General features: G+C 46.2%; 1 protein-coding gene across 34 annotated transcripts in view; it reads left to right on the top strand.

Annotated features, from left to right (window-relative positions):
• Positions 1-13,777, top strand: part of EPB41L3 (erythrocyte membrane protein band 4.1 like 3) — a 163,166-nt gene that overhangs the window by 44,241 nt on the left and 105,148 nt on the right. For 27 of the 34 annotated variants that reach the window (XM_077352730.1, XM_077352736.1, XM_077352731.1 and 24 more), the window contains exon 1: positions 10,795-10,963. The exons of 4 other annotated variants lie outside the window; for them this stretch is intronic. The gene's annotated coding sequence lies outside the window, so the exon portion shown is untranslated. Of the gene's footprint in view, positions 1-10,794; positions 10,964-13,777 lie in introns of those variants that run through there. 3 more of the 34 variants (XM_077352735.1, XM_077352734.1, XM_077352700.1) reach the window with 2 other exon arrangements.

The raw sequence follows: 13,777 nt of genomic DNA, 5'->3' as shown, positions 1-13,777 counted from the left end.
CTTTCAGTCTGTTGCCCATCAATGTAATTGCTGCCTCACCTCTTAATGCCTCTGCCAATAGCTTTCATTATGGTGTTTTGCATTTGTCTGTAGAAGCAGTGTTCTTTGGATGAGCAGTGGCCTTGCTTTTGTTTTCTAGGGTAGTCAGTCAGCATGTCCTGTAATTTGTTAGAGATGTCATTTATACTATTCAGCACTTTCAAACAATAAGCCATCTAGCCTGGGTATTATATTCCAGCGGAATGTGGAATTCAAATTTGCCGAGGCAGCACAGAGCACAAAGCTATAGCCCTTAATCAAATGAAACAAATTTTACTAGTGCTTTTAAATTAGTTGCTTAGCTTAGTGATTGTCAGGCATACTTTACATCCAGTAATATGTTGTTCCACAAATGAACATGCAAGTTGAAGAGTGACATTCCAATTGGAACCATGCTTGCTTGTAAATTCCATCAGGGTCAACTGGGACCGTTTTCAGCAAAATGTAGCTAGGAGCAGCAGATAAACGTAAGTCCAGTGCTAGCACTGATACTCTCCTATGTACACCGTGATGAAGAACTTTAGGGGGGGGAACCTCCTTCCCGAGTCCATAGCGATGTCACCATAATTCATAGCAACTTGGCTCCAACCTATCAACTGCAGAGCAGTGTGGTGGTGATGTGCTTGGGACGGGCAGAAAGCAAAAGCCAAGCTACTGCCGTCTAGATACGTAACTGAAGCCTGTTCATACATTACAGTGAATATATGTGCTTTCTATGTGCTGTGTATCCTTGATTTTTTCCCCATATACTTCACAATATATGTACAGCTAAACCTGTAACTGAAACCACAGATATATTCAGGTACTGGTCCCTAGTTCCATTTGTAAATGAACACATTTTGACTTTTTGTTGTAATCAGAAGTTTGCAAATACAGGTTTGTATGCACATTTGCTCACTGTAATGCATGAACAGGGCTACAGTGTATGATAGGGGAACAAAGGGAACACATCTTTTTCAATCAGAAGAAAAATCAGAGTGATGACCCCCCCCCCCCCATTAATGATCTTCAGTATATTCTCTGTCCCCAACCAAATGCCTGGTGGAAGAGCTCTGTCTTGCAGGTCCGTTGAACTGTGACAGTTCCTGCAGAGACTGCAGCTCTTCCAAGGAGCTCATTCCACCAGGTCAGGGCCAAGACCAAGATGGCCCTGGCCTCGTTGAGGCCAAACCTGCATCTCTTGGGCTAGGGACCACCAGCCTGTTCACACTGGTGGGACACAGCACTCCTTTGGGGCAGTATAAGTTAGGTGGTCCCTCAGGTATGTTGGACGGATGGCCTTAAAGGTTAGTACCAATACCTCGAACCTGATCTGAAATTCAATAAGAAGCCTGCGCAGTTGCCAGAATGCAGGCTGGGTATGGGCCTTCCAGGGTGTTCTAGTGAGGGCCCATGCTACTGCATTCTGGACTAGATGCAATTTCTGAGTCAGGGACAAGGGTTGGCCTGTGTAGAGTGAATTACAGTAATTTAACCTGAAGGTGACCATTGCATCAATCACTGGAGCCAGGTGTTCAAAGGCAAGAATGGGCACTAGTAGCTTAGCTTGGTGGGGGTGGTGAAATGACTTGAGGCTCTATAAATAGAGAAGCAACAATGGTCATGCCCAAGTTCCTAGTGGTTTGCACTCCTACCAGTTGCATACTTTCCAGGCAGGCAGTCGTACTTCCTCTCCTGGTCCTTTCCTACCTAACCACAGGACCTTGGAGAGGTTGAGTTTCAGGCAGCTGCGCTGGATCCAAGCTGCTACTACTTCCAAGCAGCTGGTGAATGTTTCTGAGGGTAAGTCCAGCCGGCCATCTGTTTGAGGCAGGGAGGGACTTCAATGAAGTATAATGTTATGGATCCCACCCTCCAAAGCATCTATATTCTCCAGGTTCTGATCTCTGTTGTTTGGAGATGAACTATAAAACTGGAGGATCCCTAGGACCCACCCGGGGACTGGAATCCCTATACTCTGGAGGGAAAATGGCCACTCCAGAAAGAACATTCATATGCTCCTGTAGCTCACTCACACCCAAGACCTGCCCCTCCTACATAGTGGTTCATGTCTTGGACAGCGCTCGAGAGCACCAACCATTTGCCTGGCAAAGGGAATACAATCGCCGGGATATCATGAAAGCACACAACTGTGTATTCCTGGAACTCTTTCCTATCAATTTCCTTGGCTCACTGTCCAAAGGCACCCATGTTCATTCAGGGTCCATGGGTTCAGAAAGGCAAAGCTTGCCTTTTGGCCCCAACAAGTTGTTCAGCAAGAGATGGAAGAGGCCAGTCTAGCATGCACAGTCTTCCAAGCAGAGGCCCAAGTGGACATACAGAAAGACAATTTACACAAAGTTGTTTGTTCTAGTTTAGCATGTGGCTAGAAAGCCAGAAAAGGACCCCTTCAGTAGCTGAGGTTTTTTCTCCATTTAAAATAATCAATTGGGACAGACCTCTCACGCTTACTGGTCGCCCCCCCCCCCACCAGTCTGTTTGGCCAGCTATCCAGAATGCACCCCCTATCTCCTGCAGTCAGAGTCTCATTTTGCAATTTGACTCCATTCATTCTAGCAATTGTTTTACTCAGATTGTACTCCTGCTCCCCACCATGCAGGCTCCATAGCTAATCTTATCCCAGCAGTGAGTGTGCAAACCAGAGACTCTTCCTATCCCTTGAAATACCCATGGAACACTGGACTATGCCCTCAGTCCTCTTGCAAGCTGAGATTGGTAGCAAGCAGTGTGGGATCTGATCTCTATCTGCAAGATGCTTATTGCTCAACTGTGAAGCAATCCACACATTTATTGAACAGCATCAGGATTACTAGCAGCAAGTCAAATGAGAGGAATTGTCAGCTTTTTCCAACTGTGCCAAGTCTTGGGTTCAATGTAGATTTTTGTAAAGCTACACTAAAGCTTGTGCTGACCTAAAAGCCAGTGTTATGGGGTATGTCTGGAGCTAAAGAAGCTTAGAGTGCTGACTAAACCCAGCTCTTCTTCTGACAAATCCCTGAAGCTGCCTGTTTAGACACAGGGGTTAAGGTTCTATCAGCTTAGTTCCAGTGTGACTGCAGCGTGACCAACATATCTTCAGGATATGCAGGCATCTTCAAGATATACTGCAGTAGGGCTTAGTCACTCTCCTAAACCATTCAGAGATGGGGTTTAGGATTACATTGCTAGTTGAGTTGCAAGATTAGTCAGCACACGTGAAAATGCTTCATAGACTGAAATCTTAACATTTTCCTTTAAGTAAACTCCATTGAATAAAATGGGAGTAGACCCACTTAGAACTTGTCCAGTTATGTCCTTTCCTTGAGAAGCACAATGATAACTAGGACCTATAAAGTAAAACCACGATAGAATTGAGATAATTCACATCTGCTGTATAGACATAACAAAAATGGGAAGAATCCTGATTACACTTGAGTGTTATCTTCAGAGCTTCTCGTCTTGGTACATAAAAATCCTTTTGTCTTGAGGAAGGAATGATATGAACAACAGATGCAGAAGTAAATGTGGGATACAAAAATACACATTTAAAAATGTGAAGGTAACATTTTCTGCATTAAGTTGATCAGTCTTATAGCTTTTTTTTAGAGGGGGCGGGCGGCTCTTGATATATTTTGGTTCCCTTTGTTGGGATTAGCAATCTTTGAAAGGCCTGGAATGTGATGTTTCTGCTTGAGGTGGAATCTGAGGTTCTTCAAGCCAGACTCTCATCATACTCAGATGAACTTGTTCAAGTAAAAGAGCAGAGCTTTGCAGCTTATAGTTGAACATAAGTTCCTTTGCATCCCAAATGTTACAGCTGAAGAACACAAGATGAGCCCTGCTAGATCAGACCAATTGTCCATCTAGTCCAGCAGCCTGTTTCACTCAGTGGCTAATCAGTTCCTTTGGGAAGTCAGCTATGGCAAACAGAGCCCGAGGCCTTTCCCTGATGTTGCCTCCTGGCTGTGAAATTCAGAGGTTTAGTGCCTCAGAATATGTAGGTCCCCCTCAGTCACCATGTCTAGTAGCCACATCGTCCATGAATCTGTCTAATCCTCTTGTGATCCTGAATCTACTGCCCAATGCCCTTCAGCTACTTTGGGAGAGGAAGAAAAAGTTCTGTCCTGTGCATCTATCCTGTCACTTTTAGTTGTCTCATTTCTAAACTGAGAAGTCCCCAACTCCTGAGTCTTTCTTCATAGGGAAGGTGCTCTAACCCCCTAATCATATTGGTTGCTCTCCTCTGCATTTTTCCCAGCTCTGCATTTTTCATTTTGAGATACGGTGACCAGAACTGTACACAATATTCCAAATCAGGCCATACCATATATCTATAGAGGCATTATGATGTTGGTTGTTTTGTTTTTAGTTCCTTTCCTCAGTAAAAAGATTTCTACAAGAGGTAAGACTGGGTCCATATTTCAAAAACAATTTGGTTTAAAGATGGAAGATTAAGTACTTCCATCTTGGATAGGGGCTGTGGCTCAGTGAAGTCCCAATTCAGTCTCTGGCATCTCCTATTACAATGGACCAGGTAGTAGGCAATGTGAAAGGACTAGACCTGAGAACTGAACATTAAGAAGAAGAGTTGGTTCTTATATGCCACTCTTCTGTACCAAAAGGAGTCCCAAAGCGGCTTACATTTGCCTTCCCTTTCCTCTCCTTATACCAGACACCCTGTGAGTTAGGTAAGGCTGAGAGAGCCCTGATATTACTGCTCAGTCAGAACAGCTTTATCAGTGCTGTGGCAAGCCCAAGGTCACCCATCTGGTTGTATGTGGGGGAGCATGGAATCAAACCCAGCTCCCCAGATTAGAAGTCCACACTCACCACCACTACATCAAGCTGGCTCTCTGTAGCCTTTTAAACCACCAGCTATTTAGTATAGCCAAATATACCTGAAAAAGCTGGGTAAAAATTAGCTTTATTCAACATCAGCTATACTGATAGCTGGTCAGATTTGCTGATCAGCATTCAACTTAAAAATATTCAAAAAATACTGATAAAGTATTTTTTCCAGTTTGGATACAGCCAGATGCACACCCCTAGATTTTAGATTGCTGTTGCTGAAGGCTGCAGAATACTCCAAATGAGTTCAATACAATAACAATTTGCAATGATCCAGTAAATAAACAAAACAATGTTGTTTAGCAACTTTTGAAATAAACTTCCTACTTGGCCTGAATATTAGTGCTACCATCTCTCTTTCCAACTTTATTGGTTTTTATTGGTTTATGAACAACACTAGGGGCCCTGCCCATTGCATTCTGGAATACAACGGGCGCTAGATTAGGAGGTGGAGTGGAAGAACTCTGCGGATGGCCTCCCCCTTCCCCCAGGACCTGGAAAGGCTGCATGCAGCTCTTATGGAACTCACTGGCAGGGGCAGCTCTCACGTTGCAGGGATCTGCAGCCTCCAAACTCAGAGGGAAGAGGAAGGAGGAGGGTGTGATCAGGGATTGGGGACAGAAGGCGAGTGGCTGGCAGCTGGACAGACAGGCAAGTCAGTGGGAGGAGGAGGCACTCAGGGGTGGGACAGCTGCCCTGAGTGGGAAGAGCTGAGTGACACTTAAGCCATGAGATGCACTCCTTCTTCAAAGCCTTACCAGAAGTATTAAGTGGAACAGATAAAGCATAGAAAAATATATTATAATTTGATTTACTTAGTGCATTTATATGAAATAAGTTTAAAATGATCCTAAGTGTATTTTCTGGAGGACATATGCTTACAGACCAACAGGGATATGTACAATTCCCCACCCTTCGTATGTGCTGGAATTCTTAAGGTTTTGAGAATAATCCCAAAGAACTTTCCCTTTCAGATTTTAGACAGAAAGGGAAAAATGCAAGCATAGAGGTACAGCACATAGTATTTTATGCTATTAAAATTATTGTTTGCAGAACAGGTAGAGGGAGTTAATTAACAAGACAACAGATGGTAGGCGCAAATACTATATACCGTATTTGCCGGCGTATAAGACGACTGGGCGTATAAGACAACCCCCAACATTTCCACTCAAAATATAGAGTTTGTTACATTACATTACAGCACTATGGGCCACTATGGGCAGCTATGTCTATCCCAACTGAAGTGTACCCGGCATATAGGACGACCCCCCCCCCCCCACTTGGAGGCATGTTTTTCAGGGGGGAAAGTAGTCTTATACGCCAGCAAATAGCTGCTTGGATGGAGCCAGCATATTGTAACGGTTAAGAGTGGCGGCCGCTAATCTCGAGAACCGGGTTTGATTCCCCATTCCTCCACATGCAGCCAGTTAGGTGACCTTGTGCCAGTTACAGTTCTCTTAGAGCTATTCTCACTCTCAGCCCCACCTACCTCACAGGGTACCTGTTGTGGGGAGAGGAAGGGCAAAAGAAGAACTATATCTTTCCCCCTCATTAATGGAAGGGTGGGATAAAAAAACTAGATAAATATTTTATTTAGAAAAACAAAGTTTCAAGCAAGGCAGCAAAATGCTGCAATTAATAGTGAAACTTTAAAACAGGAAGAAGCTGAGGTTGGAACAGAAAAGCAGATAAGCCTTATCAGATTTCAGATTTGCAGTCTGTTTTCAGTCTTATCAGGAAGGAGGACTTGCAGCCCAACATTGGAACCCCATACCTTAGAAATTAAGAACTAAGTAAAACACATGAATGAGTACACAAGATGCATAAATTCAATCATGTTCACTCAGAAAGCTAAGGCTGCATGTTTACTCAGAAACAAGCCCCACCAAATTGAATGGGATTGCTCACAAGTGTATGTGCATAGATTTGCAGCTTTTGTAGCTGATCTATCAATTTTGTCAGCTTAGAAGGGTTAACTGAGGACAGTTGATTGACGACTTCTGCTCAGTGAGGCTGCATTAAGAATAATATGGAAAATAATGCCAATTATTATGAGACTGTGGCACAAATCAATAGCTAATGCTTGTCTGGAACATTATGTTCAGATGAATGACCTCATCTTTTAAAAAAATGCAGAAGTGAAGTTCAGAATAGGAGCACAAAAATACTAGATGATGTTTCTCAGAAAGACGATGAGATATAAAGTAAAAAGAATATCCTTTCTTTCCTATACCGGGAACAATCCATGACCATAAGGAACTGTTTTGTTCTTTGCCATTTCATTCATACGTCTTTAGGCTGGGATCCAAAAGGCCCCTGTTCAGTGTACTGTAGCCCATTTTGCAAACAGATCTTGAGACTGAAATACTGATTAGGAAAGTTTTCACTGTGTCCTTGTAAAAAAATGTTGTGGAACTCGGAATCATGTTATGGCGGTTGAGCAAGGATGGGCAGCCTTCTCGGGGGCTTCTCACAGCTCAGGGAAATGTGGATTTTTGTGTGCGTGTTTGGGTGGACATTTAGCGAGAACAGAATTCACATACAGCAATTGCTGTGACTGTTTCTCTGTTATTGTTTGGTTTGTCTTAAAACTTCTGCATTGCCTTTCTTTTGGCAAAGCGCTGACTGAAGGCAATTTGCTGGTAGGTAAACTGATGAGTATAGTACGTTGTGAGCCTGTTGATTATGGCGTATTTTAATTTTATTTTTATTTGCATATGGGGGATCGCAGGGGGCATAGCCAGCTGACATCACTTCTGTGATAAATCAAAGCCTGAAAATATTTCAGGGGTACTTCCACCATCAAAAGTTTGAAAAAGGCTGCCATAAGTAACCTGTGACTTGATGGCAAATTTTTTTTTAAAGTCACACCACTTCTGAGCAGGCACATGGAACAGCTTCTGTCCTCCATTCTGAAGCCCAAGAGCTGACCATCCCAAACATCTGCAAGGTATTTTTGAGAGCTAAGAGTCTGCCTTTGGATTCAGTTCTACTAATTAACATTAGGCAAAGCATCGCTAAATAATGATCACAAGCTTTACCACACTGGATGTTAAGAAACACACTACTCTCACTCCTCCATTGTTTCCAAAGGACTAAAGTCAAGCCAGGAAATCTCTGCAGTAGAAACAGAAGTGTGTGTGCGTGGAGGGGTGGGGGGGGGGCGGCATTTGTACAAGCTCAGCAGTACCAGTGCAATCTGTAGTGCCCAGCAAACTCAGTTCCTTCTTTTCATAATATTAACAAAGGTTTGCCACTATATGACTCTTAAATACATTCTATCACCAAGCAGGATAGGACTGAGGAGGTCTTGAGACCAATATTGAAAATAAAAAAGGGGAGGGAACATAGAAAAATTAGGTGAGAGGATACAGAAATGAATGAGAAGTGTGCGGAAATGGGAGAGAAATTAAGAGAGGTAAAGGTTGTTTTATGTTGCTGCAACACCCTAACTATGGCATTTTAAAAATAAAAAGGAAGACATTTGGTGGGACACAACATTATACTGGTTCCAAGGGTCTTCCTCAACCCACACCTGGGTCAGAGTCCACTCCCATCCCACCTCTGGTACACTACTGATATGCACACACATACACACACGCAGAGAAGCAGTGACAAGCAATTCCACGTGAATTTTTATGTCATGCAACAAAACATTATTTTTGATGGAAAACGATATATTAGCTTAATATGTGAGAAGTGCTGAGAAACCCTACAATAAAACAATTCATGAAAATACTACGTGCTGCAGTGAAGTGCCTAGGCACCATAGCAACGTGGATCCTGGGATTCTCTTTCTTTGCAGGCCATTTCCCCAAATAAACTCTCTTCCGCAGGTGCTGGGGTGGGATATTGTATGTGCAATTAAGATTGATCAGAGTTAGGCCCCTTCCCTGGGCTATTATGATCAGACTCCCATCTTTTCAGTTTTATAAAAAGGCAATCAAAATGGAAACAGGTGGCCTTTAGTTCAAGTCTGACATACTAACCACAATATTACACTCCATTGCTTTTCGACTGCTGTATCTGCCTGTTTCTCAGAGGACTTTGTGACATTCCCTTTGAAGTAAGTAAACATGATGATACCGTAGAGAATGCTACCCTTTGAGGACAAATAAATGTTTGCCACTCCTCTTGTTTTGTCTATCACAATACAAGTAGATGGCATTGTAGTGAAATATCTGAGGCTATAAAAAAAACCCACCAGTCAAAATAAGCTGTTTCAGCTAAGCAAATAATAGATAATATAAGCAATAAATGCAAAGAAGCATGCCTTTAGTAGAACATCATAATCCTAAATAGGGTATCTGAAATCAATAGGACAGCCTTCCAAGCCATGCATTTAGGATGAGAATGCAAGTCTTAACAAATTATCTCCAAGAACAGAGACTGTAGTGTCATCTTATTCTTAATCCCAGTTTTTAAACTATGCCTTAGCTATCACAGTAAATTTAGTTTGCCTTTGATTCATAAGTGTCCTGGCAGAAGCCCCACTAGATACATTTCTTTGGAGAAGGCCTGTTTAGGATTCAACCCAATGATTTCTTCTGCTTGTGCTACAAAACTGTATGGGCAGATTGTTTAAATTGGTTAGGTGGAAGACTGCTTCCCTGCAGTTGATGTCATACGAATTCTTTGGACCATCTGTTTGTATGATGCATCTTACAGAATGTCAGGTCAGATCAGTGGCATTTGCATGCAAACACACCGACCTTTTATTGTCTTGCCTAAGATGAAAATGTACAGGCTGCCAGATCAGAGAAGCTCAAAGGGCATTCTTGCAGATGGGTCTGTTTCTTTTGCAAACTCCAGACATATTAAAGGACCTTATTTTTTCCCTACCATTGTTTTTGGCTGAAGTAGCTGAGTAAATGGACTCCGGGGAATGGTAGAGGACAGGAAGGCCTGGAGGATCATTGTCCATGGGGTCGCGATGGGTCGGACACGACTTCGCACATAACAACAACAACAAAGCTGAGTAAAATTTGCAAAAAATAAATGGCATATTCAGGTAGGGTGCATTTTCACCCCATTTTTCAGGCCTTAAGGAAGAGTGGTATTATTTTACCTGGACTGAGATTGATCAAAGTAGCACTTTGTAATTGCATCAATATTTGGCTGAGAAAACTGTCGTCTTATTTTGATTCCTGACTTCATTAGAAAACAAGTCTATCTGTTCCCAAAAAAGGTCCATTGGCACAAGAATATATTAAAAATTCAGGATCACTGTCTAGATCCTATTGACAGTTCTGCAATTATGATGACCTTAATAGCCAAGGAGAAGTTGTGTGAGCAGCTATAGAATTACATATTTTTTAAAAAGCAAATTTGCACAGAAGGCTGAAGTAGAGTAGCTTTATTTTTATACTAGGATTTGACCAAGTTCAATATTCTTGTTGAAAGAAGGAAAGTAATACTTGTACAACTTAATTATTGTCCATGCTGTTCAGCTCAATACCCGTTACTTCTGCAACCACCCTGGGCCATATCTAAGAAAATAAATAAATAATAAATGTGCTCTGGTTCTGCTGGCCAGGGGTGTGTTTCTGGGCTTGTAGCTGACATTTTGCCAAATCCTGGAGCTCTGCTGAGCTAGGGGAACCCTTTGACCCTTTTTGCTATTCGGCCATGTGATTGCAAGGATGTTACTGCACCACTGGCATCTCCCTGTCCTTGGGTCCCTCGGAACACTAGTGGCCGACCCCCCCCCCCCCCCCGGGCATCGATCTGCACTGCTGCTGCACAAGAGGACGTCTTGGATCTCCTGTACGTGCCTGTGTGATTTGCCTTGGCGTGGAGTCTATTTTTAAATGGCAGAGGAGGTTTCTTCATCCCAGCCCCCCGCCCCCGCCCCGCCAGCCGGCTGGGTCTAGCTTTTCCGTTCTCGGGGTCTAGGGAGGCGTCTGCGGGTTGCTGATTTGCTGAAAATCGCAGAGGGCTCGTCCTGGGCAGAGCCTGGCTGCGCTGCTGACGCGTGGCTCTCGCCTGCTGCAGTTGCCGCACGTCCCTGTGACGTGTTGCAGGCAGACTTCGCTGCGAAGCCCCGCTCTCTCGCTGGCGCTGCGGCGGCGGCTGCTGCGGCGCCCTTTTTGACCAGGTACGCTTCCCGGCCCGCGCTTGCTGCCCCGGGTGGCCCGCCCGTCTGCTCGCCTAGCCCGCGGAGGCGGAGGGGGAGGAGGGGAGCCGGGGGACGGGTGCTTGGGAAGAGCTCCGGGGCCTTCGCTTCTCTTCCGACTCACTGAAGTCTCCGGAGAGATGTCCTCGAAGCCATTTTCCAGTTAGCGGTGGTCGGTGGGAGCAGCGGCGCGGGAAGGGGACGGGGTTGGCGGGGCGCGCCCTCCTCATGGCCAGCGCTTCGGGGCCACCCTGGGAAGAGCGCGCCTGCCTCCCCGCCTCCGCCCGACGCGGCGGCCGGGCCACGGCCTGGGCGCTGCGGGCCGTTTGGAGGTGTCAGCAGGGCGCGGGAGAGCGGGCGGAGGCGGCGGGCTGTCTGCGGCAGCGGGAGCCGGGCGTGCCTTCCCGGGGGGCGCCCTTCCGAGGGGGCCGGCGGGGAGGTGCTTCTGGAGAGCAAGGATGGAGGCTGCCCGGGGAGGGGGGCATGCCTGCGCGCAAGAGCCTAGCCTCGGTGTCCAGGTCCACTGGGAAGGGCTGACGGAAGGATGGCCAGGGTTGTGCGGGCGTGCCCATCCCTTGCCTGGGGTCTCAAGTGGTGCAGCAGGGCCAGCGCTGGGGAGATGCTTCATTGGGGCAGCGGGGCTGCTTCTTGAAGAGTGGCCTTCTGGAGTTGTGACTTCTGTGCGGCATTAATGGGGCACTTTAGTTAAAGGGGAATGGCCACAGGAAACAAGTATGTGGACAACTACACGGGGACGGAGTGGTGCTGCCTGTGCTTGCAGCTGGAAGGGGAATTAGGATGGCAGGAAGGTGCCCTCACAACTTCCCCACCCATTGAAGATGCTGGCCTGGTGGGTCCAGGAGAATGAGCCTTTTCTGGGGCCTCCCCTCACTTAGGTATCTGCCTCCCCAGAGAGGTGCACCTGGCCTCCTCACTTTCAGTCATTAGAAGGCAATTGAAGATTATTTTATTTAGGGCAACTTTTTGTTTGATTTAGCTTTTGTTATTGATAGTCCTCATTGGAGTTTCTAACCTGTGGCTTTTAGAGGTTGTATAGTTGTTGTGTTTTTATTCTGTTTTATTTGCATATATTGTGAGCGACCTTGAATTCCAAGAAGGAGAAAGTCTGCTAACAAATATTCTGAATAAATAACTAAAAGTGAACGGAGAAGGACATAGAATGGAGATGGCCATAGACTGACATCTGGTGCTCCATGTGGCTGTGCAGAAGTCCACCCGTTCCTTCTTGCCCTTTCTTCCCTCCCAGCCTTTCATAGATTCATCTTGAAGTCATTCTATGTTATATTTACAGGTAGCAGGTTCCCAGGTGGCATCTCCTCTCTGCCCATTCAGCCCTCTGCAGTTCTCTTAGCGCCCAGCTATGGCTGACTGTTAAGGGCAGAGCTGTTTCCACAAGCTCTGCGTTATGAACTACTTTGTTAATACTTTGTTAGAAGTTCTGGAACAGGCTTAATTTGAGTATCTGTGGAATTGTGTTTTGTATCTTATAACCTACTTTGGGCCCATATTGTGTGGGGGGAAATGAGTTACAAGTGCTCTCAATAAATCCTAAATAAAATTATAGCCACTGGGAAATGTTTTGGTGGGCTGATGACCAGGTCCCTCCTTGGCCCCTGGAAGAAGTGCTGTGCCTGGCCCAGAAAAGGCTAATGCAAGCCTTGCCCGGCCCAAGAAAGGCAAATTCTGATCAGTGTGAGCCTTAGCATGAGGTTCCGCCAGGGCTAGGGAAGGTGGATGCTGGCTGATACCAGCCTTGCGGGGTCTGGAAGGGTGGATTGTGGTCAGGGTGAGCTTGGCTGGGAGGAGTTGCATCTTGTCTAGTGTGAGACTGGGATTACCAGCTCTAGGCTGTGATACCACTGGGATTTGGGGGATGGGTACAGAAGGTTTGGGGAGGAGCAGAACCCTAGTGGGGTATAATGCCATAGAATCCATCCAAATTGGCATTTTTCTCTGTTGCCTGGAGACTAGTTCTGATTCTGGAAAACCTCTCGGTACTGCCTGGAGGTTGGCAACTGTACATGAGCCAGGCTGCTCTCTACTGGTAGCCTTGCCTAGTGAAAGGGAGATGATACTGGTCACTCTAGTCAGGTGGTGCAGATGGGAGGTATGCCTATGGGAGGTATGCATCAGAGCCAGAGATGAGCTGCTGCTAGTTCGTTCTTACCTTGTGGCGGCAGGGGTGGGGTGGGGTGGGGAGGGGAGGGGAGGGAGAGGCTTTTCTCCCTCCCAGTCTGCTCTACCTCCCTTTGCACTTCTCTGATGCAACTGACAGGCAGTCTTGAAAGGTGGCTTGTGCCTTTCAGATCAGGGGTGATGAGACGTTTCTAGACACTACGGGCCCTCCCAGCCCTGTCTGGCCCAGTCGTGGGGGAGATGAAATGTGAGGAGGTGGGTTTGACGAGAGGCAGCCGAAGCGCCGCAGAACTTTAGATGACTTTGTGAAATAGTTGTGGACGCAGCAGCAGCAGCAGCAAGAAAGGGGCCGCGTTCCATTAGGCCTTTGGAAGTCCTGTGTGGTCCTCCCCAGAAACGTCAGCCACCTTCATGCAGGCTGAGAGCGCCAAACCGGGGCTTCCTTGCCCAGCTGGCTCGCAGAGGCTTGCTGCAGGCGCTGGCGCGGGCTGCCTTTGAGCCTGGCGTCTGGAGTCGGGGCTGCTGCTACGCCGCCCGCGGGCTCCTTGCGTGTGCGTCTCCCCTCCCCGCCTCGCCTCCACCATCCCCCCCCCCGCCACCCCCGCTCGTGGCTTCTGCAATGCGGTGGGTGTGGTTATG

The sequence above is a fragment of the Paroedura picta genome, chromosome 9, assembly GCF_049243985.1.
Source record: "Paroedura picta isolate Pp20150507F chromosome 9, Ppicta_v3.0, whole genome shotgun sequence".
NCBI lineage: Eukaryota > Metazoa > Chordata > Lepidosauria > Squamata > Gekkonidae > Paroedura > Paroedura picta.
This window is presented reverse-complemented; position numbering and strand designations above follow the sequence as displayed.